This window comes from Sarcophilus harrisii, chromosome 2, assembly GCF_902635505.1.
Source record: "Sarcophilus harrisii chromosome 2, mSarHar1.11, whole genome shotgun sequence".
Classification (NCBI taxonomy): domain Eukaryota; kingdom Metazoa; phylum Chordata; class Mammalia; order Dasyuromorphia; family Dasyuridae; genus Sarcophilus; species Sarcophilus harrisii.
The window spans coordinates 436,438,049-436,463,479 of record NC_045427.1 but is presented as its reverse complement, the minus strand read 5'-3'; positions in this window follow the sequence as shown (position 1 = coordinate 436,463,479).

Sequence of the window (25,431 nt, the reverse complement as noted above, 5' to 3'; positions counted from 1 at the left end):
TGTCTACCAAACCCCCAGATATTCTTTGTGTATGTGTCTCTGTCGGTCTCTCTCTCTCTTTCTCTCTCTCTTTGGCTCTCTCTCTCTTTCTCTGCCTCTCTCTCTGTCTCTGTCTCTCTCTCTGTCTCTGTCTCTCTGTCTGTCTCTACCCTCCCCCCTTCTCTCCCTCCTTCTAGTATCCTGCCCTGACTCAAGCTGCCAAAATCCTTGTCAAGGAAGAATTCTCACATTTGCTGGTTGTTGCCAGGACAGCTCCGGGAAAAGCTGAGATGCAATCAACGACTCTACCTCCTGTCAGAGCCAAACGAACTTGCTCACCCAGTTACAGATTGCAGAATGTCTCTCAAGGACTGATGTAAGCAACAGGAAGGTCATTCCTGGAGTTTCCAGCCTCTGATGTAGCTGTCATATGGGAGACTTCACATCCTGACAAGTTAAGGGGGGAGGCCCATGCTTTTGGTGAGCAGAACATCTCCATTCAAAACAAAGCTGATTTCTTAATTTAGATTCACTCCTTAACAGAGCTAGGACTAATGTTTGTCAAGCAGTCATGGAGGTCATGATATGTAAGAGATGAGATATAAAATCAAATCAATCAACAAGCTCAATTATTGAGCTGTTGATGAATAACCCCCTTCCTCCCATGATGGCAATAAAAGTAAAAATTTAAAAATAGAAATAAAAGCCAAAAAGTTAAACAGTCCCCACCCTCAAGGAGTTTATATTCTACTGAGAAATTCAAGAAGATTCATATGTGTGTGTATAAATTTTTTTATGAAGGGATCACACAGCTACATGTAGAAGACATAAATTTGAGTTCATACCAGAGCACAGCTAGGTGGCACAACGGAGAGAGTACCAAACCTGGAATCAGAAAGACTTGTTTTCAAATTCAGTCTCAGAAACTTATTAGCTCTGTGACTTTGAGCAAGTCACTTAACCCTCAATTAACCCTGAATTCCTCATCTATAAAATTAGCTAGAGAAGGAAATGACCAACTATTCTAAGATCTTTGCCACAAAAATACCCCAAATGGTGTCATAAAGAGTCAGATACAATCAAAAAGGACAATAACAAGAGTTCAGATTTCTTCAGCGGGGGAAAGAAGATTCAGCTTGAACAGAGTTTTGAAGGAAGCAAAAGATTCTAAGAGGAAAAATGTTATATCATTTTCTTTTATTTTTCAGTAGTTATTTTTAGAGAACTTGTTAATAGACATGAAGACCATATTTCTTTTCTCCTGTTAAATGTTTTTTTCCTGTTGATTTATCTGCTTTTGTTCAAAATCTTTGAGTTATCTTCTTAAGATCTTTGAAAATATAAGTCTTTTTCTGACTCCTTCTACTCTGATGGTGGTTTCCCTGGGGAATAACCTCAAAAGAAGGTCCCCTTATACAGTGAGCTATTCACAAGGCTAGGTCTCTTGATTTTGGACAGTCAGAATTGGCCCCAGCTGAATGAATGAATAACAAGCATTTTTCTTCAGGCTTAGTGAAGTGTCATAGCCCTACATATCAACAGTTCAGAAAGCTACCAACATGACGCCAGTAGGTGGACTTTTGCAATTTGCATCTCTTGAGAATCTGGAGTAGAAGCAGGGTTAGTTTGGTATTCAGCTTATGTCTAGCCCAGCCACAAATCCTACCCATTACTCTCTTTTCCTCTTGTGGAGATCTTTTGCAGCAAAAATTCTCTCCACTGTGGCATCTGCTGTGTGGCCCAACCAGCTTCAGAAGTTTGAAATGCTATTTAGGCATGCTGGGTATCTCTTCCCTTGCAGGAGCAGTCTGGAATAGAGATCTCCACAGCACTGAAGACAGTAAAACCATAATGTGGGATTGTGTTTTATTTATGGCCCGTGTGGGTCAGTTAGTGTGGTTTTATTGCCAGGGAAAGTTGTTGAGTGAATTCCGTAAAATTCAGCTCAACAATTTGTTTCATTACCTTCTTTTGGATTCTATGTATCCTAAATCATGGAGACAGCTAAAGTTTCTTTGTATTTGATGCATAATTTCTATTTTGAAGAAGTTTGCAAAATTAAGGGAATAAAACAAAATGTTTATCTCCCATCTTCACTCATATCTGAAAGTAGACTCCCAGGTGATATTATATGGATAATCCCCAAAGGAAAAAAAAGCATTGAAACAGATTGAAATGAGGAAAATCATTACAAAATCATTACAGACTATGTCCTTTTATTGATACTATGAATCTATATAAGGACTATCTAGGTCCGATTTACAATAAAACCCACTAAAGGATGGGTTTCTTAAGGAGTCAAAAGAAAAGTTTTTCCAGATTATTCTATCTTTTCTGTCAAGTTTTATAAAGCCAGTCTTATTTAATGTGTTCTTAAGAGTGCTTACAGATGAGTTGAAGACCCTTTTTAGAGAAAACAAAAAAAGTCCAACTCTGAGGATCTTAGGGAAAATGCTAGGTAAGAAAATAAGCTAAAGAGATTTCCTGAAATACTGACATTGCCCATTATTATACCAAGATCAATAGTATTAAGAGACAAAATCCAATTAATACATGACAAAGATGAAGAATTAAAAGTAAAAGAAAAAGAGGAGGAGGACGAAGAGGAAGAGGAGGAAAAAAAGACAAAAGGAGAAGAGAAAGGGGAAAAAAATAACCAAGGTGTTTAAGAATTGATTTATAGGCATTTATTAAATGCCTATATGTACTTTCGCTAGGTACAAAGGATGCAAATTCAAAGATAAGACGGACCAGAAATCCACAAACAATAAATCTGCAAATAAATCTACAGATATTGATAACAATAAATTCTTCCATGTATATAACTCTATCCGGTTTACAAAGTCTTTTCACCCATTATTTCACTTTATCTTCATTAACAACCCTATCAGACAAGGAAGAAAGTATTCTTATCCTTCATTTTACAAAGGAGGAAATTGAGAGTAAGAAAGATAAAGTGATTTGCCCCAAATCATACAGTCCTTCATTGGCAGATCCACTGAAACCTACAGTTCCTAACTCACAAGTCAGTTTCTCCTTCAGTCCCATTTTTTTTTTTTTTGAGCCAATTAAGATTGTTAAGTGACTTGCCCAGGCTCATACAGCTAGGGAATATTACATGTCTGAGCCAATTTGAACTCAGGTCTAGCCTGACTTCAGGGCTGGTGCTCTATCCATTGTGCCATCTAGCTGCCCTTCTTATCAATATGAAAAAGACAAGATAAACAGAAGATAAAACAGGAGGCAGAAGAAAGAAGAGAGGAGAGGGGAAAGAGGAGGAGGAGTTTAGAGGAGGAAAAGGAGAAAATAAAGAAAAGGAAGATTAAGAAAAAAAGTAGATGATGAAGAGAAGATAAAGACAGACAAAAGGAATACAGATTACATTCCACAGAGATGAAGATGGAGTTAGGAAAGGAGGAGAGAAAAAAAGAACAAGGAGAAGGAGAATAAAGATAAGAAAGAAAAAAAGAATGAGAAAGAGGAGTAGGAAAAGGAGAAAAAAAATGAGAATGTCAAAAAATACAAAGATAGGAAAATAGAAGGAAAAGAACAGAAAGAAACAGAAGAGAAACAGTAAAGAAACAGAGTAAAGAATCAATAGCATTTATTAAGTACCTCATGTGTATTTGGCTCTATGCTAGGTACCAAAGATAAACATAGAAAAGTGAGATTCCCTGTCCTCAAAATGCTTACATTTGGGAGGGGATACAAGTCATCCATGAATACATATAGGTTATATACAAAGTAAATGTATAATGATGAGACAAGAGTAGGGGGGTGGGAAGTGGTGAATAGCAACTAAGAGAATCAGAAAAGATCCCTTCTAGGCAGCATTTGAACCAAAACTTGAAAGCAAATAGGGATTCTAAGAGATAGAGAAGATGGTTCATGCCAAGAGACATGAAATATTTATATTTTATAGATGGGAAGTGGCAAATAGAACAGTTCAGCTCCTTCAAGATTTTACATATGAATATATACCAATGGAAAGGGGCAGAAGGAACTACAAGGATGAAATTCCAGGAGAAATATGGGACTAAAGATAGGCTTAGAGAATCTGAGTCTCACAGCAGTGCAATTGGAGATAGAGCTCCTTGTTTCTAGCATTAATATCTTGCACAAAGTCACAAGGTGCATTAAATTCCCAGGGGCATAAAATACCCATACTCTATTGGAATCAATCTTGTATCAATTTTATATCAAATTCTGCTAAGTTGGGCTAGCCACCCAAAAATTGAAGAGTTTCAGATTCAAATAGTTTCAAATTCAAATTCAAAAATCCCTTTATCTTTCATCTGAACCAGAACTTCACTGAGACCCTCTGAGAGATAAAATTGTGTTTGAGAGTCACCCAATTTGTTGAGTTTAGTGGGACTAAATCTTGATGAAACACTTGTTATATGTAAGAGATTATGCCAGGCCTATGGGAAAACAGATAGATAAGAAGCAGGCCTTGCTCTTGAGGAGACTATATCCCAATAAGGAGAGAAAGACAAAATCACAATGCTTAGGAGAGTGATATGTTAGACAAAGAGTTGTGAGATATATGGGAAGACATGAGAGCTTCACATAATATAAAATATGTTGTGAGAATCCAGTTCTCAGTATGCATGATTTAGTAGAAATACAATTGAACTTGGTATTAGGAGACTTGTACTCCTATTTCAGCTCCTACACTTAGTACCATGAACAATTTTTTTATCTCTAAGCTTCAGTTTCTTTATCTCTGAGAGAAAAAGAATTCTGCTTGAACTATCTTTACCACAGAATTCTTGTTTGTAAACTATAAAGTATGGTATAAATCTAGGCTGTATGGGAGACTACAGTTTTCTGGACAGAGAAAGAAATGGTCACGTTTCAGGTCTCATACGATGAAAGAATATCTCAAATAGCAAGCATCAGAAATATTTAGTTAAAGCTCAGAGAGACATTGTGGTCAAAAGCCAAAATAGCAGAATTTAGGGCTTTTTGAAATTTTGAAATCTTTTTGAAATTTTCTGGCCTCTTGAAATTATTTTTGTTTCTAAGATTACAAATTAGATAGCTAAATAATTAAACAGGCAAGTGAGAAAGAGAAGAGGAAAAAATAGAAGAGATAAACAAAGACAGAAGAGAGACACAAGAGACAGAGAGGCAGAGACAGAAAAAGAGACATAAACAGATGAGGAGAGAGAGAGAGAGAGAGAGAGAGAGAGAGAGAGAGAGAGAGAGAGAGAGAGAGAGAGAGAGAGAGAGAGAATGAGAATATTAATTACTGTGGCTATGTGCTAGGTACTACACTAATGCTAAAAATATAAACACAAACAAGTAAAATAATCCCTGTCCTTAGGGAGTTTTCGTTTTAATGGTAAACCTGAAAGGGAAAAAAAAACCTGAAGAGAAGCTAAAAGGGACTGGGAAAATACTGTATGTTATTATTGTCAGGATAAGGAGAAAGCTCACCTCTCAGAGGACTCTATCAGGTGTGGGATCTAAGGTTTTAGGAGGATGAAGATGGGAGAAAAACATAATAGATAGCTGGAAAGTAGACAGTATATTGAGAAGATGACCAAGCATTGGCACAAAAGCCTAATTCTGAGGAAAATATCACCTATCATAGTAATTGATCCAGGTATAAAATACAGTGTATGGGAGATTCAGAGACAAGACTGGCAATGTTTCCTTTGAACACAAAGTATTTTCTTCAACATTGAGAAAATGATATGCTATAGGTCTTATCTCCAGAGCACTAATAATTAAATGTGGAAAAGCTAAACATACAAATAAATAAGAAGCAGCTAGGTGGTGAAGTAGGTAGAGTACTAGGCTTGGAATCAGGAAAACTCATCTTCATGAGTTTAAATCCAATTTCAAACACTAGTTATGTGGCCTTGGGAAAATGACTACAGTATTTTTGCCAAGAAACCCCCAAATGGAAAACACATGGGACTGAAACAATTGAACAAACATTATACAAGGGAGAAAGGAATGAGTATAAAAGAAAAGTCCAAAGTACTTTTAAAAACCTGAAGATTTTTCCTAGAGAGGTGGGCAAAGAACACTTCACAGAGAATTTAGCAGTTGTTTGGCAAGGAACAGATAGAGATAAGACAAAATGTGCTAGAGCCAGGTGAACAAGCTCAGAGAGCCAATTGTTAAACCTTCCATGTGAGCATTTACACCTCAGAAATCAACAAATTATACAAATCAGCACTTGGTTTATAGTTTGTTGGTTGTTTATAGACTTTTAAAGTTATGGGAAAGATGTTATTAATGCTGATTAAGCTTAAAAGAGTCAATTATTAAACATTTATCAGATGTTTAGATAGACTAAAGGAGAATCTATTCCAGGAATGGAGAACAGTGTGAGCAGACATGGACATAGGAAAGGTCATAATAGACACAGAAGAGAGGGGATAGCATCTTTTGGCTAAAAATAAAGATTGTGTGAAAAATAATCCATTTAGGTAACCTGGAAGTCCCTAAATGCCAGAGTGAGAAGGTAATATTTCATTCCACAGGTAATAAGTTGCTTCTCTGAGACTTGATTTCCCTTTCTGTAAAATTAGAGTCGAATTAAATCATCTCTAAGCTCTCTATTTTAGTTCTAAGATTCTCTAATATTGTATTTCATCTGTTAAAAGTACCCTGGAATTTAGGGCTTTTGGTAACCTTAGAAAGCAAACATCCATCCCAAACTCCACTTTCCCTCATCTCACAAAAGGAGAGACAAAGATCACCCAGATAGTCAATAGAAATATCAGGGTTCAAACCCACATGTTTGAAATCCAAATCTAGTACTCTTTCTGCCATGTCACTCCTATTTCTAATTGTTTCATAAATGGCTATTTTAGCTTCCTCCTTTCAGGATTTAGAAAATGAAGAAGAAAGTCTTGAATACATCCAGTTATAAAGCAGACTGATATCAGATACTGGATAGAAGTGATTAAATCTCACTGAGTACTTTCCTAAATTGCTGGAGATAATTAACTTAATACCCACAGGGAGATACTGAGCTATCACTCCCTCTGGTGGACATTTCATAAGCCAAGAAGAAAAAATTTAGAAGATATTTGAGAAGACAATTTAGATTTTTGTGTCAAACACAATTCTTTAGAAAGCTCCAAAAGCAAAATTTCATTAAAAATGAGTTAACACTGGGTACATATGTATGTGCTGAAGGGAAAATATTTGAGTTAATCTGATAGAGCACTGGACCTGGAGTCAAAAAAAAAACCCAAGTTCAAATCCAGCCTCAAATACTTATGTATTAACCCTAAGCAAGTCAGTTAAATTCTAACTGCTTCAATTTCCTCATCAGTAAAATGGGAATAGTTAATAACACCTATCTCTCAACTCTCTCTCAATATTGTTGTGAGGTTAAAATGAGATTTTTGTAAAGCACTTTGCAAACCTAAAATGCTACTTTTTACTATTCAAAGACATAAGAATAGATACAAAATTTTTCTCTCTCCCTCCCAACCTCCCCCCTTTCCTAGACAGCAAGTAATTCAATATAAGTTAAACATGTGCATTTCTTCTAAATAGATTTCCATATTTATCATGTTGTACAATAAAAATCAGATCAAAATGGTAAAAATGGCAAATGATTTTAAAAAAAGACAAATGAAAATACAATCAAGCAAATAGCAACAACAACAAAAGGTGAAAATACTATGTTGTGATCCACATTCAGTCCCCCCAAATCCTCTCTCTGGATGCAAATTACTCTTTCCATCAGAAGTCTATTGGAATTGATTCTTTTCCCTTTTATATGATCTCTTTGGGATACATATCCAGTAGAGTGTTGGATCAAAGGGTATGCATAGCTTTGGGCATAGTTTCAAATTGCTCTCCAGAATAATTGGATCAGTTCACAACTCCATCAACAATGTATTAATGTCCCAGCTTTCCCACATCCCTTCCAATATTTATCATTATCTTTTCCTATCATTTTAGCCAATCTGACAGATGTGAAGTTGTCTTAAATTTCATTTCTCCAATCAATAGTGATTTAGAGCATTTTTCATGACTAGAAATGGCTTTAATTTCCTTATCTACAAATTATCTATTCAAAGCCTTTGACCACTTACCAATTAGAGAATGGCTTGTATTCATAGAAACTTTACAGTTAATTTTCTATATATTTTAGAAATGAGGCCTCTATCAGAAACCTTCAGAAGTTTTTTTCCCAGTTTTCTGCTTCCCTTCTAATATTGGCTGCATCGGTTTTGTTTGTACAAAAACTTTTTAACTGAAATAATCAAAATTATCCATTTAATGTAATAGAAATTATCCATTATCTACTATCCAAGTACTCAACATTACCCAGGCAAAATAGAGATTTATGGACTCTATCTAAATGTATCATACTTTATCCAGTACAGGACAACTGTATTGCAAGTGCTGTTGTTCATCCTTCATTTCAAACAAAACCAATGACAAAGAGGATGATGTCTTGACTTACAAGTGGTTTAGATTTAAATGTGGCAGAGCTGTGCAAAATCATTAGCTTCATTCTCTTCTCTAGAGTCATCAGTCTAGTGGCAAGACATAGGTAAGGTATACTTTTTGAGCTGAAGTCTGGAAAAGACCTCATTCTTGAATTCTTGAATGGGTAATTTACATAAGAATCTAGGCAAATGATGGCCTAGTTTGCCTTCACAAAACAATCAATTTGGAATTTCATACTACTGTAACATTCACTCAGAAGGCTACCTATGTAATCTTCTACATTCTGGAAAACTCAGAGGTACATGCATTTTTTAATCACATTTTTTTTTGTTGTTCAAACACTCAAAACCATCAATATGGCTACTTCCAGAAAAGAAATATTTCTGGTAGAAATCATAAGAAAAAATTCTATAGCATTGTTTGAACAAAACACTATCATGCTAAACTGGTGGGTGGTAATTTCCAAACTAAGGAAAGAATACAAGACACTAAGAACTAAGAAGCAGGAATATTCATTCCCCTCTTTATTCAGCTGTCAACTAACTTATGACTTTAGGTAATCACCTAATCAAATTGTGTCTTATTTTTCTTAAATAAGTGAATTAAAAGTGTTTAGATACACTGGCTTTTCAAAATGAGGAAGGATCTTTTTCTCAAGTGTTTTTGATGCCATACTTAGCGCATTTAAAAACTGCCCCAGTGATGTATAAAAAAATGAAGAAAATTGCCCTTGGACATCCTTGTTCAGACTATATGTGGAATATTCTTTTAGTTTTAAGTGATACACCTTAGGAAAAGCATGGAAAATCTGGGAAACATTCAAGGACTTGAGACCATGAGAATCAATTGGAGGAAATGGAAACTATTTGGTCTGAAGAAGAGTAGCTTTTTACAGGCTACATAATTACTATTTTCATTTACATAAAAGGTGTAATGTCCGGGACTAGCTCTCTGGAGGACCTCGGGATCAGTCCGAGTTTCTTGGTCTTAGTGAGGGAGTGAAGAGGCAGGAGAGCTAGCACATGGCTGGTCAAAGATAGTGTCCCATCTGGAGTCTGGAGTCTTCTCTTGTCTCTGTGGCTGAAGGAGAACTTGTATGTCTGAGTTTCCCTTAAATACCTCAGTACAATTACATCACTACAAGACACTAAGGGAGTACAACCATTACATCACCATACTAAGTGCTAAATATATATTTAACTATAATAGTATGTTGCTGACCTAGATTTAAGTACACCTTTTCAGAATTCCAGCCCTCTTCAAAAAGGTTATCTTGAAAGTGAGAGTGGATTAGTTCATCTTGGCCTTGAGAGCTAAATTATAGGTATTGAGTAGAGAGTGAAAAGGCTCAATTTTGGCAAAAAATAAAAAAACTGACAATTAGAGTTATTCAAAAATTACATGGTTTTCACTGGGAAATTGTAAGTAACTGCTCAATCAATCAGCCAACATTCATTAAAGTGCTATGCTACATGGGAGGAGGTGCAAAGAAAGATCAAAAACAGTGTACTTGAGTGATGTACTTTGGTGTTTTGTATTGTATTGTAAATTGTAAATTGTACATTGATTGTAAATTGATGTATGCCTTTCTGGAAAACAATTTGTGGTTCTGCCCCAAAAGTCACTAAACTGTGGTTAACCTTTGATCCAGGAGTGCTACAACCAGGCCTATGTCACCAAAGTTTCAGAAAAAAGGGAAAAGTACAAAAATATTTGTAGTAGCTCTTTTCATAGTAACCAAAAAATGGAAACTAAGGAGGTATCCACTAATTGAGAAATAATTGAGCAAATTATAATATATGATTATGAAAAATGATGAATTGGATAGGTTCATAGAAACCTGGGAAGATTTGCACAAACCAATGCTAAGTAAACTGAGCAGAACCAGGAGAACAACATATACAGTAACAACTACATTGCAAAGACAAACAACTTAAGAACTCTGGGACCAATACGGTGTCCCAACTATGGTTCCAGAGGATAATTGATGAATTGATGAAGATTCCTATCTATCTCCTGCCTGAAGATGATGACTCAATAATGAGACATACATTTTTGGACATGACAGAATCATTGGACAGAATCATTGTTAAATCCATCCTGTCTCCAATCTAGTTAGTATCTTTAAAGACATTCACATCCACATTCACATTCACATCACAGATGATCTTGATGGAACTTAACTTTTCCAGGCGGTCTTATTACTATATATTATGACAGTCATGTAAATCCTATCAACCCCTATTATCAAACTCTATAATTGCATACAAAAATTCAGACTATCTTGATTGTCATATCTTTAGACAGGTCTAAGATCTAGTCTGCCAGATGTATTCTATCTAGCTCTTTGACTATTCCTCTTGATTTCATGCCTTTAATCTAAGAAATCCCCAAGGCTGTAATTCCCCTATAAAAGATCTGCTTATGATGATCTTTGCTAAATTCTCTTCAGGATCAAGCCCCCTATAAGGTACTCTTTTTCACTCCCTCATAGTGCCTTCCCTTTAGTAGCACCTTTCTCCTTACTCAGCAATTTTGATTAGTCTGACCTGCCAGTCAATAGCTTTCTCCTACCTTATGGAATATTTCCTTTCTCTTGATTAATTGTGAGTTCCCCAGGGGAACTTGTCTTTTTCCTGATTAATTATATGCTCTCCTAACTCTATTTCATATTTGTCATTCTTGGTGCCCATTTTATCTCTTATTTTGTCTCTAACTCTTCTCCTAAATAAACCTTTCTTTTGGCAAAGAGAATGGCCATTGTAAATTTGTCACGTTTATGTCAAACTAAATATTGCTACCTTGACCTCATCATTTGGTGCCAAAACCTGGAACAGTTTGACCTACATAGCCTTTGCACTCTCCCAATCTTTGAAAAAGATTTTTTGAAAATGATTTCCATGGCTACTCAGCTTGACAAAGGAGTTTTTTCTCTTTCCCAACACAAAAGTAGGCATTCAGCAGATGTTTGTTAAATTAAATCTGATACCCTAAAGCATGAACCTCCTCTACAGCTGCCTTTTCCATATCTGGACAGTTCCAAATTATTAGGAAACTCTTCATTATATGGTTCCAGAATCTGTTTCTAAGCAGAAACTCTTCCTTCCTAGACTGAACTTAAGATAGGTTTTTGTTGGAATCCTAGTGTCAACTCAACTTGAAACAAGGTGAAACTCAAGGGTGATGTCAAGGTCCTGGTGTTAACTCAATAGAATTGATACAGTGCTTGTTGGTTCACACCTTAGAGTGACTCCTTGCAGGGTGATGGGTTGCTAATACTGATAGACAATAATGCTTGTGTTCACACCTCCCTTGAAGTTCTTAGGACCAGAGAGCACTCTGGGAGATAACCCATAATCCCTGCCTCCAGAAGGAAGAGTTAACCTTTGGGAGATCATATATATGGAGGAAGCTCTTAGAGCTTAGAAGAATTTCTCCAGAACGTTGACTGGGGTCGGAGAGGAGCACTCTGGGAGGAAGCCCAAAAGCCCTATCTTCAAGCCAAGAGAGATTCATTGCATCTTCCACCTTGGTGCTGGCTGGAGGCTGAAGAAAGCAGAGGCAGAAGCCAAAGACAAAGCTGCAAGAGCTCTTGGAACCAAGCAGAGAGATAGGCCTGAGCTAACCGGGCTATATTGAAGGACACAATAAAAGATCTGAACTTTTATCAGTTGGCTGCGATTTTGGGTGATTATTTACTTGTAACTGAAACTTAGGCTGCCTCCAGAAAACCTCCCCGAGAAACTAACCTTCTCCCAGAGAGAATCATATTATTATTTTAAAGAAGAAAAACACCCCACAGGTTTTAAAGCTATGAGTTTGGTAGGAAGCCTAGGAGATGCCAGGAATGGTTTGAAAACAAAGTCACAGAAGCACAGCAGAATTTCAAATGATTTGATCTGTTTTTACCTACCACAATAACCAGAATGTAGAATTGAAAAGCCAAGATGCTCCAGTGCTCACTGAAGACTGTTAACGATGCATACTTTAAAGAAAGATTAAAGAAATAAGATCTTATTTGAAATCAAATAAGGAAAAGACAAGTATATAAATTACCATATTAGAACTCTCTAGAGGGGATTATTTTCTTTCTAATCTCTGTATCCTCACATCATTGTTTGTCATTCTCAGCCTTCTTGGCCTGGACCCAGCAGGGCTCCAGGAAAAACCAGCTAACATGGTACATTTGGGGCATGGGCTAGTCAAAGGTCCCATGTTCCATTAGAACATAATAATGCCTGACATAAGCAAAGACATTGTTAGAGAGAGCAAGAGCAGACTTTATGTTAATAATTCATGCTCCTCAGCTCTACACCTTTGGATTCCTGAAAAAGAATTGTCTGCTGAGAACCCTGAGTAGCAAAAGAGTGTCACAAAAGAGTATCTGGTTAATGTTACATAGGATACTGGGAGTCATGTTCAAAAGCTTTGGTTGTCCAACATTCTATTAGTATACTCTTAAGAGGAGAGATTTTAGAGCTGGTCAGGTTCTTAGAAATTACCTAGTTCAACCCATTCATTTTATAGAAGAGGAACCAGAGGCCCAGAGTGGTTTAATAACTTGCCCCAAGTCACATAGTAGTAATAAAGACTAGATTTAAAATATTCTGATTCCAGAATTTCAGGATTCTTAGGTATTAGATTATACAACAGTTATTTATCTGTTGATATCAATTTATTAACATGAAAAGCAATTATACAAACCAAAAAGATTACAACAGCTATACACCAACTACATGTCTCTAGATTTGTATATGCAACCAGAATGGGTCTCAGGTTATATTTTACATTTTCTCATTTTATTCCTAAGGAAACCAAGGCCTAGAGGAAAATGATCTCTCTAAGATACTATTATTAATTAGTAGCAAAGCAGGGATTAAAATCCAATTTTCTTGATTCCTGATTCTATATTCTTTTCATAATGTCATACTGTCTTTTTTTCCCTTTTATTGGTTGATATATTTTGTTTTAATATGATATTTCTCTTCATATCCCTACCCCTGCCCCTGCTCTTTCTTTATTACAAAGAAGTCCAACAATGTTTCAGAACCATAGCACTCATCCCTCTTAATAAGGGAAGTCCATTTTATCTCTTTTCAAGAACCAAGCTTAGTTATTACAATTACACAATGTTTACTTTGAGTTTGTTGTCTTTCTTTTAAATTACCTTGTTGTAGCCAATATGTGCATTGTTTTCCTGCACTTTCCTGAACTTCACTTTATATCAGTTCATGTCTTCCCATACTTCCCTGTATTCTTCAAGTTCATCATTTCTTGTGACTCAGAAATATTCCATCATATCCCTACACCAGTTTGTTGAATCATAGCCCAATCAACACAATATGTTTTTCCACTATACTTTGTTCCCCCCCTAATCCAGTGCCCACTCTTTCTGAGAAGACCAAAGTGGTCAAAAAGTTGACCCCAACTTCCTGCTTCTATTCCTGGCAGTTAATAAAGTCTCTCTTAGAGAAAGGTGGAAGAAGAAACTAGAAATATCTATTCTACCTGACACTGATACACAAAATTTCCTGCCTCAAATTAGATGTGGAGAAAAGCTCTCATAACACTAACATAGAAGAGTCACCTGAGAATCTGGAAAACAGGAGAGTAATTAAGACATAGCATGTCTTAAAGACAATGTTTAAAAAGGAGAGTTTTCTAGATCATAAAAATAATCCTAATTCTAATGTTCTAGGTTCTAAAGATTACCAAGTATATTTCATAGTCTATATTTTAAAATTTCCAGCTCTCATGTCCTATTCCATTCCCACTTATATGCAAAGCACTGAGGTAGGACCACAAATCAGAAAGGAGACAACTCTGACAACAAGAAGTTTATATTCTATAGAGGGATGCATTATTTATACAAAGAGAAGTATAAATCAAGGTAATCTGAAAAGGCAATTAAGGGTCTCAAAAAAGGCTTCACAGAATAGGCAACATTGAAACAAGTTTTAGAGGAAAAACAAGGATTCTAAGAGAGAAAGTTGAAAAGGGAGTTTATTCCAAACACGAGAGATAGTTTGTGGGACTGCACAATGGTTACAGACAAGGTATGGAGTTTGAATTTGAGAAAGAGATATGTTTAGCATAATACACTTGTGTTCTGACATACTGATTCTAAAGTCCCTATTTTTAATGTTCTCTGTCCTATGTTCTAAGGTTGCTTCTGACTCTAACACTCTATGACTTTTTCTATTCTAAGTTTAGTTAACCCTAACGAGTTTCTAATTTGTCAGATATTTTAGATTGAGCCTTCAGAATTAATAATCAATAAGCAATCACCAATGCTCATTCTTTACTTGGAAAGTCCTATACTAGGCACTATGGAAGATCCAGAAAAGTACAAGTCTTATACTAGGCACTATGGAAGATCCAGAAAAGTACAAGACATTTTTCCTGCCTATGTGGACCTTCACAATCCAATTGCGATGACAATTATATTGTTCTAACATTAGAAAATATAACCAAACTCTTTTTGTATATATCTCTTTTTATGCATAAGTGGGCAGCTAGGTGGTGCAGTGGATAGAATGCTGTCCTGCGGTCAGGAAAATTCATCTTTCTAAATTCAAATCTGACCTCAGCTTACTGACACATTATCTGTGTCACCCTGGGTAAATCATTTAACCCAATTTACCTCCATTTCCTCATCTGTACAATGTAAGAAAAAGGAAACCATTCTAGTATCTTTGACAATAAAGCCTCATGTGGAGGAACAAAAAGTCAGACACGAGTGAAAATGGCTAAAAAATAACAAGAATGTGGTAAAGCAGAAAAGTACAGAGGTTTTAGAATCAGAGGAGCTAAGTAAAAGTTCTGACTTTGCCATTTCTTTATGTAAGTAATTTAAATCCTCTGGCTTCATCTAGAAAATAAGGGGGTTGTACTATATAACCTCTAAGGACCCTTCTAGCTTCAAATTTTTCTTAGAAAAAAATTACATATTTTCATCACTCTTTGTAAAAAATGAAAATTCTTCTCTGGCAAATATTTATAGCAGAACTTTTCATTATAGCAAAAAAAAAAAGTAGAAACAAAGTGGGTGCCCATCATTTGGGGAATGGTTGAATAAATTATGACACACTATTGTAATTAAATACCATGAAAGTAATGAAAATATAAAACAATATAAAGAATTCAAAATAATGTGGGAAGAATTGTACAAACTAATGTAAATTAAAGCAAGAAAAACTAGGAAAATAATCTACATAACTACAATAATGGAGATTTTAAAAATCAATAAAAATTGACTAATCTTAGTCTAATCACAATAATCAAACTTGGAAAATCAGGAAGTTGCCAAATTTGCCTCTCAAAAACTCTTAGTATTGTTTGTCCCCTGGAAAGAAAAATTAAGTGTGTTTATTATGAAATGTTTAGGAATTAAGATTTTAGTTACATATTCATATGAAATACAAATCATCACTTAGTTATGCATTTTAGCTGTTGCTGTACTTGAGTCAATCTGGGCTCATGCACCAACCCATACTTCCATACATATTTCCTCCTTAGCAAAGGCAGACACCTACCACATACTCTGGGAACAGAAGGAAAGAGAAAGATGTGTGAGCATGTAGCTCTTTGATTGCAGGCCAACTGGGCTCCACTAAGAGTTCAAATCCATTTTGAATAGAAATATGCAAAAAATCCAAAACAGGATGTATTGAAATTCAAGATGAATTTCCTTAAAACTAAAGTCATGACATGGTCACAAAGCTAATATTTGTTAGAACTCAGGTGTTTTACTCCATAATCAACAATCTCTCTACTCTACCCCAAGGCTTTAAGACAGATTGTCAGTATTGTACTGCAAATGTTTAATAACTGCTTCCCTAAAGGGAAAAAAGTTACCTACTTTTAAGTTTAATCTGAATTATTAACATTTCTCCATCACTTTCTTAAATTTAGACAATTAGCAAAACAATAAATCAAGTTTTGATTTGTAGTATTTGCCATTTTCTGAGACATAAATGCTCAGACTGAAAATTTAATAATGAGCATTCAAGAGCCACTGTGGCTGACTCCACAATTGTTGCATCAATCAATAAGCATTTATTAAGTTAACCTGCCTTGTTGCAGATACTGTCCTAAGCACAGAAGATAAAAAAGGACAATCTCTATTCTTAAAAAGCTTACATTAATGAAAATAACTTGCATATATAAAAATATATACAGAATAAATTCAAATTAGGTATGATGCAATAAAATACAAATTACTTAGAAAGGATGGCACTAATAGTTGGTAGAGATTCTGCATGGAAGAGATTCCATGCAGAAAATGTGGTACTTGAGTTGTCTCTTGAAGGAAATGAAAAATTCAATGAGTTAGAGATGATGAAGAAGAGATGGAAATCCAGGTATGGGGACAACTGGTAAAAATGTCTAGAGGCAGGATATTAGACCAAGAAACAGCAAGAAAGCCAGTGGAAATGGATTTCAGTGATCAAAATTACACAGTTGTTGAGCAACAATTCCATGAATTTAATCCAAGTCCTCTGCTCTTTCCTCTGTACTACTTTTCCTTTATTCCTACCTCTGCCTTGTGTGGCATTTGGGCAATCCCCTTGAACTTTCTATGCATCTATTTCCTTACTCATAAAATGAGGATTTTGGACTAGATAAAAACTGAGGTGTTGATGCAATGACCTGCATTCTACCAAAAACTACTTTTGCTTCCCCCATCACCTCTAGGGTACTAGGAGTTACAAAAAATATTTAACCTGCACTGCTCAAATTTATGATGTCTTGGGGTAGGGTTCAGAATTCCTCAATAAAGAGAACTACGAATCTCCTCTCTTCCACTCCCCACCAAGGGGCAAGCTAATTATACCAAAGAAAGAGGCAGAGAGCTCTATTATGATTACATAAGTGGTTTAATAATCATATGGGTTACTTACATAGAGGCTGCCTGGGGTAGCAGCCAGACTATTCAGTGGATTCCTGCGAAGAAGCCCAAAAAGTCCCATAGTAATTACAGAAATCAAACAAAGGAAGGAAGAATTGCGAAGTGTCAGTATATATGCCTTTAAGGATTTGTATTATGTTTAGTAAGCAGTTTTAATTTTGGGCCTGGGTTCCAGGGCTCAGGCAACATGCCAGCATTCTTGGGTGAGTGCCTAGAGACTCAAGGCCAAATGGTGGACACAATGGTCTCTGTGTCTTTGTTATGTCTTACTTGTATCTGGTTACTACATCCTTGTTAAGGTTTTCAACTCAGTGAATATCTCACAAGACCACAAAAATTCAAACTGAGTAAGCTCCCAAATACATACAAGATTATTTGCTAGGCACAGCACCTTTGTAATAGCTTTAGCTCTTCCCACTTTGGAATGGCTTTCCCCCATAGTATGGCTTTTATCCCAATATATGTCTTTTACCAAGTGGGACTCCACACATAGCTATCTTTTTTTTTCTAGTGCCCAAAACTTTTGTACAATGTAATAAATCCAGTGGGTTTTATATCAAATTTGATCATGTTTGATCAGGGGAAATAAATTATTTGATATTTGAAATATCCCTTTGATAATCTATTATAATCCTACCTATATCTGCCTAAAGATCCATAAAACTCTGAGGAATAAGTGATTTCTGACTACTACTAATCCAACCCCTCAGTGACATTGATTTCTTCCTTTCTTTCTTTCTTTATCTATCTATTTATTTATTTATTTATTTTATTATAGCTTTTTATTTACAAGATATATGCAAGGGTAATTTTTCAGCATTGACAGTTGCAAAACCTTTTGCTCCAATTTTTCCCCTCCTTCCTCCCACCCCCTCCCCTAGATGGCAGGTTGACCAATACATGTTAAACATGTTAAAGTATATGTTAAATACAATATATGTATACATATCCATATAGTTATTTTGCTGCACAAGAAGAATCGAACTTTGAAATAATGCACAAATTAACCTATGAAGGAAATCAAAAATGCAGGCTGACCAAAAACAGAGGGATTGGAAATTCTATGTAGTGGTTCACACTCATTTCCCAAAGTTCTTTTGCTGGGTGTAGCTAGTTCAATTCATTACTGCTCTATTGGAACTGATTTGGTTCATCTCATTGTTGAAGAGAACCACATCCATCAGAATTGATCATCATATAGGATTGTTGTTGAAATATATAATGATCTCCTGGTTCTGCTTATTTCACTCAGCATCAGTTCATGTAAGTCTCTCCAGGCTTTTCTAAAATCTTCCTGCTGGTCATTTCTTAAGAACAATAATATTCCATAACATTCATATATCATAATTTATTCAGCCATTCTCCAAATGATGGGCATCCATCAGTTTCCAGTTTCTGGCCACTACAAAGAGGGCTGCCACAAACATTTTTGTACATACAGGTCCCTTTCCCTTCTTTAAGATTTTTTTGGGATATAAGCCCAGTAGTAACACTGCTGGGTCAAAGGGTATGCACAGTTTGACAGCTTTTTGAGCATAGTTCCAAATTGCTCTCCAGAATGGTTGGATGTATTCACAATTCCACCAACAATCTATCAGTGAGTGACATTTATTTCTCGGAACTAGTCTGAGTATATCATGCAGATTGCTTCCTTCCTCTTATTTAATCTAACTACTTTATTTCTTTATCTGAGCCTCTTTAAAAATCAGTAACTAGGTCACCTATTTTTTTTTCTTTATGATAATACAGCACCTGGGTTCCAGAACTGGTTCTTCTACTGACTAGTTGCATAACCTTGAACAAGACACTTTATCTCACAGGCCTCAATTTCTTTCTTCATTTCTAAAATGGGATAGTATGTCTGTATCCTCTTTCAGGTTTGAGTCTATTTTTCTATGTTTCATACATGGAAAGAAAGAAACTCATTATAGCAAGAGCACAGGATTTATAGGATCATAAATTTAGAGTCTGAAAGAACCTTAGAGGCCACCTAGACCAATCTCCTCATTTTTACAGATAAAGAAATGAGGCACAGAGAAGTTAAGTGATGTACCCAAAGACATAACTAGTAATGCCTGAGATGGGATTCAAACATGGATCCCTGCCTTCAAATACAAGTCCTGATCCATCTGGATTCCAGTTCTGATTCTGTCACTAAGTATCTAAGTTCTGGCAAGGTACTTCACTTTGCTGGGTGTCAGTTTCCACATCTATCAAATGGGGGTAGTCGTATGTGTACGTTATTTAAGAATCAGAGAAAGTTAAAATGTGTGGTTAAGTTCTTGGAGAAGCTAAAGTGACACCTAAAATTAAATAGGGTAAGTTGGAACAGTGTGTTAGGTGAAAAACTACCACCTGAGATTTTTCATGTTTACTGTACCCACTGGGCCTCTGTGAGATATCATTTCCTTTCCCTCACTTACTTTGAATTAGCTTTTTAATTGCATAGTAGATTATCACAGGCCTTAGCTAGAAAATGATTTAGGTCACTTAACTAGTCCGTGGTCTTCATTCAGCAATAAAAAACTCGATCTCTAGAGGCAGAGATGGGCAGAGTGGGTAGAGTGAACGCCCAGCTTGAAGTCTGGAAAACCTGAGTTCAAATCTGCCTCAGATGCTTACTAGCTGTGTAATCCTGGGCAAGTTACTTAGCCTTGTTTGCTTCAGTTTCCTTATCTGTAAAATGAACTGAAAAGGAAATGGCAGATCTCTCTATTATCTTTGCCAAGAATACTCCAAAGAGTGGGACATGATTGAAACAAATCACCAACAACAACAAAAAGAAGTAGAGCAGATTGGCTAGGGTCAGATAAACACAAAGTCATGACTAAGTAAACACTAGGGAAGAAGCATGATACAAAGGAAAGAACTATAAACTTTGAATCAGAGAACCTGGCTGGCTTCAAATTCTGACTTCTATAAAGAAGGAAAGAAAAGTATTTATGAATGTTCCAGACACTTTACAAATATTACCTCATTTATCCATACAACAAATGCTGAGAGGTGGGTACTTTTATTATAATTCAGGAAACTAAGGCAGAGAGGTGACTTGCTGAGGGACACCCACTAGTAACTATATAACGTCATATCATGGAGTCAGCCTCCAGACCCCAATATTCTATCCACTGTATCACCCAGCTGCCTCTGTGATATCTTAGGCAAGTCACTTAACTTCTCTGCGAAGTAGTATTAAAGATTTAAGCAAGAATAGAACCAAAAGAGCATTGTACCGGCAACAACAAGATTATGTGATGATCAGTTGTGATGGACTTGGTTCTTTTCAACAGTGGGGCAATTCAAGACAATTCTAATAGACATCACAGAAAATGTAATCTGCATCCAAAGAGAGAACTATAGAGAGTGAATGTGGATCAAAGCATAGTATTTTCTCCATTTTGTTGTTGTTATTATTGCTGTTTATTTCTTTGTTTTTCTTTCACGTCTTTTTTTTCCCTTTTAATCTGATTTTTCTTGGGCAGCATGACAAATATGGAAATATGTTTAAAAGAACTGTATATGCTTAATCTATATTGGATTGTTTGCTATTTAGGAGAAGAAGGAGGAAGGCAAGAGAGAGAAAAAATTCTAACAAAGTTTTGCAAAGGTGAATGTTGAAAATTATCTTTGCAAATTGGCAAATGAGTAGATGCCCATCAACTGGGGAATGGCTAAACAAGTTGTGGTATATGGAGGTAATGAAATATTCTGTTAAAAAATGGTGAAAAGATTTACTGATGCTAAGGGAAACGAGCAGAACCAAGAATACATCATACACAATAACAGCAAGAAAGACTTGGTGCTTCTCAGTGATTCAGTGATCCAAAGCAATCCCAATAGACTTTGGACATAAAATGTCATCTGTATCCAGAAAAAGAACTAAGGAGACTGAATATAAATAAACACATGCTATGTTCACTTCTTTTTTCTGTTATCTTTTTTTTTTATCTCTCACATGGTTTTTCCTTGTTGTTCTCATTTTTCTCTACCAATATGGTTCATAAAGCAATGTGTATTAAAAATAAATAAATTTACTAGGGAAAAAAAAGAATAAATCCCAAAGGCAGCTTTGTCACCTCTCAAGGGAAAACAAAATAAAACAAAATGGGGAGAGGGAGAGGGAATTTGCCCTAAAACTGTTGGGGACTGGGGTGGTAGTGGTTATTAGAGTAGTTATCCCATCACCTGAAGTGTCTTCAAGAACTTCAAGGGTTAATGAAAGACTTTTTAAAAAAAAATGTTGCCTAGAATTATACAGCTAGCATACTAGCTGTATATCAATATATGGATCAAAAGTAAGATTTAAACCAAAAGCTTCTTGACTGCGTTGCCAGCTTACTATGTACTATACTATCCTTCCTTCCTCTCTGAAACATATATCAGAGACATACAATTTTAAAATATGTATTTTAATATCACTTTCTCTATTCTGTTCTTAGATTCATTCCAAAGCTTTTTTTGTATGGCCACTTTCTGTGCTCAATCTAACATTCTTACCCCTTAACTACTATGCCATTAGAAAAACTATGGGGAAGCATGTGTGTCTTATGAGCTAAGCAATAAACTACTTGTCTAAGCCTGAAAAAAAAAGAAAAGAAAAGAAAATCATCTTTGCATGTATTTAGAAAAAGAAAGAGCTATTATAAAAAAAATAAATTTTATTATCCAATTAAAAAAATTTAAGCAAGAGACTTGGTGACTTGCTGACTTTTCAAGTACCTTTTTATACTAACAGATGTAGTTTGTTAGGCAAATGTGAATTCATTTTTGATGAGCCTCTCTTCAAGCAACAAACAAAAAATCCCTGTTAGGTCTTCTCTCTTTATTCTCCCTCTGGAAATCAAATGATGCTTTTTTCAGCAAGTTATGATAGTCTTGCAAGGCACAGAAGATTTACAATATTTATCAAGGAAAGAAGTATATGAATTAAATCATAGATTCTCGAAATTATAGATTTAAGTAATTTTTATTATATTCATTTAGCTATTTTAGCCTGATTCATGATCTATCATATTAGCCATTCCTCTAAATTTTTGTCCTTTCTATGTTGTTGTTCAGTCATGTCTGATTCTTTGTGATTTCATAAACTTAGCAAAAATACTAGAGTGGTTTGACATTTTCTCCAGCTCATTTTACAGATGAGGAAACTGAGCCAAATAGGCTTAAGTGACTTGCCCAAAGTCACACAGTTAGTAAGTATCTAAGTTCAGATTTAAACTCATAAGAGCATCTTCCTGATTCCAAGCTCAGTGGTCTAACTACTGTCCCACCTATCTGTAGCTAGCTGTCTTCTCTTTATTTCATTTTTTTTTTAGTTTTTTTTTAATAGCCTTTTATTTACATGATATATACATGGGTAATTTTACAGCATTAACAATTGCCAAACCTCTTGTTCCAATTTTCACCTTCCCCCACCCTCCCTAGATGGCAGGATGACAGTAGATGTTAAATATATTAAAATATAAATTAGATACACAATAAGTATACCAGACCAAAACGTTATTTTGCGTAGAAAAGAATCAGACTCTGAAATATTGTACAATTAGCTTGTGAAGGAAATCAAAATGCAGGTGTGCATAAATATAGGGATTGAATTCAATGTAATGGTTTTAGTCATCTCCCAGGTTCTTTTTTCTGGGCATAGCTAGTTCAGTTCATTACTGCTCCATTAGAAATGATTTGGTTGATCTCATTGCTGAGGATGGCCTGATCCATCAGAATGGTCATCATATAGTATTTGTTGAAGTATATAATGATCTCCTGGTCCTCTATTTCACCAGCATCAGTTCATGTAAATCTTCCAGGCCTTTCTGAAATTATCCTGTTGGTCATTTCACAGAACAGTAATATTCCATAATTTTCATATACCCCAATTTATTCAACATTTCAATTGATGGACATCCATTCAGTTTCAGTTTTTAGCCACTACAAAAGGGCTGCCACAAACATCCGTGTACAGGTCCCTTTCTTCTTTAAATCTCTTTGGAATAATCCAGTAGTAACACTGCTGGATCAAAGGTATGCACAGTTTGATAACTTTTTAATAGTTCAAACTACTCTCCAAAATGGTTGATTCGTTCACAACTCCACCAACAATGCATCAATGTCCCAGTTTTCCCCATCCCCTCCAACAATCATATTATTTTTTCCTGTCATCTTAGCCAATCGACAGGTGTGTAGTGGTATCTTAGGTTGTCTTAATTTGATTTCTCTGATTAATAGACTTGGAGCATCTTTCATATGACTAGTAGTTTCAATTTCTTCATCTGAGTTTCTGTTCATATCCTTTGACCATTTTTCAATTGGAGAATGGCGATTTTTTATAAATTAGGTTAATTCTCTATATTTTGGAAATGAGGCCTTTATCAGAACCTTTGACTGTAAAATATTTTCCAGTTTATTGCTTCCCTTCTAATCTTGTCTGCATTAGTTTTGTTTGTACAAAAACTTTTCAGTTTGGTATAATCGAAATTTTCTATTTTGTGATCAGTAATGATCCTCTAGTTCTGCTTGGTCATAAGACCTTCCCCTTCCACAGGTCTGAGGAGGTAAACTATCCTTGTTCCTCTAATTTATTAATATTTATTCTTTATGCCCAGGTCATGAACCCATTTTTGACCTTATCTTGGTGTACTTAAGTATGGATCAATGCCTAGTTTCTGCCATATTAGTTTCAATTTTCCCAACAATTTTTATCAAACAAGTTCTTATCCCAAAAGCTGGATCTTGGGTTTTCAAAGACTAAGGTTGCTATATTTGTTGACGTTTTGTCCCTTGAACCTAATCTATTCCACTGATCAACTAATCATTCTTAGCCAATACCAAATAGTTTTGGTAACTGCTGCTCTATAATATAATTTTAGATCTGGTACAGCTAAGCCACCATCATTTGATTTTTTCATTAATTCCTTAAATTTTGACCTTTGTTTTTCCATATGAACTTTTTTATTTTTCTAGGTCATTAAAATAGTTTTTGGGACTCTGATTGGTATAGCTAAATAAATAGATTAGTTTAGGTAATATTTCATCTTTATTATATTTCTCGCCTATCCAAGAGCATTTTAATATTTTCCAATTGGTTAGATCAGACTTAATTTTGTGAAAAGTGGTCTAATTTTGCTCATAAAGTTTCTGATTTTCCCTTGGCAGATAGATTCCTAAATATTTTATATTATCAGTAGTTACTTAAATGAATTTTCTTTGTAACTCTGACTGTTGGATTTTGTTAGTGATATATAAGAATGCTGATGACTTGTGTGGGTTTATTTTATAACCAGCAACTTTGCTAAAGTGGGATTATTTCTAATAACTTTTAGCAGAATCTCTGGGGTTCTCTAAGATACCATATGTCATCGGAAAGAGTGATAATTTGGTTCTCATTGCCTATTCTTATTCCTTTAATCTCTTTCTCAGCTCTTATTGCTAAACTAGGTTTCTAATAAATATTAAATAGTAATGGTGATAGTGGGCAACCTTGTTCACTCCAGATCTTATTGGAATGGTTGCAGTTTGTCTCCATTAATATGATGTTAGATGGTTTTAAATAGATGGTCTGATTATTTTAGGAAAAGTCCATTTATTCCTTACTCTCAAGTGTTTTAATAGGAATGGATGTTGGATTTATCAAATCTTTTTCTGCATCTATTGAGATGATCATATGGTTTTTTAATTTGGTTATTAACATGGCCAATTATATTGATAGTTTTCCAATATTGAACCAGCCCTGCATTCCTGGTATAAATCCTACTTGATCATAGTGTATTATCTTGAGATGATTTTCTGTAGTCTTTTGCTAATATCTATTTAAGATTTTAGCATCATTCATTAGGAGATTGTCTATAATTTTCTTGTTTTCAGCCTACCTGGTTTAGGTATCAGTACCATGTCTGTGTCATAGAAGGAATTTGGTAGGACTCCTTCATTCCCTATTTTATCAAATAATTTATATAGCATTAGAAATTGTTCTTAAATGTTTGGTAAAATTCATATGTAAATCCATCTGTCCTGGGGATTTTTTCTTAGGAGTTGTTTAATTGCCTGTTCTATTTCTTTTCTGAAATGGGACTATTCAACAATTTACCTCCCTCTGTTAGTCTGGGAAGTCTGTTTTT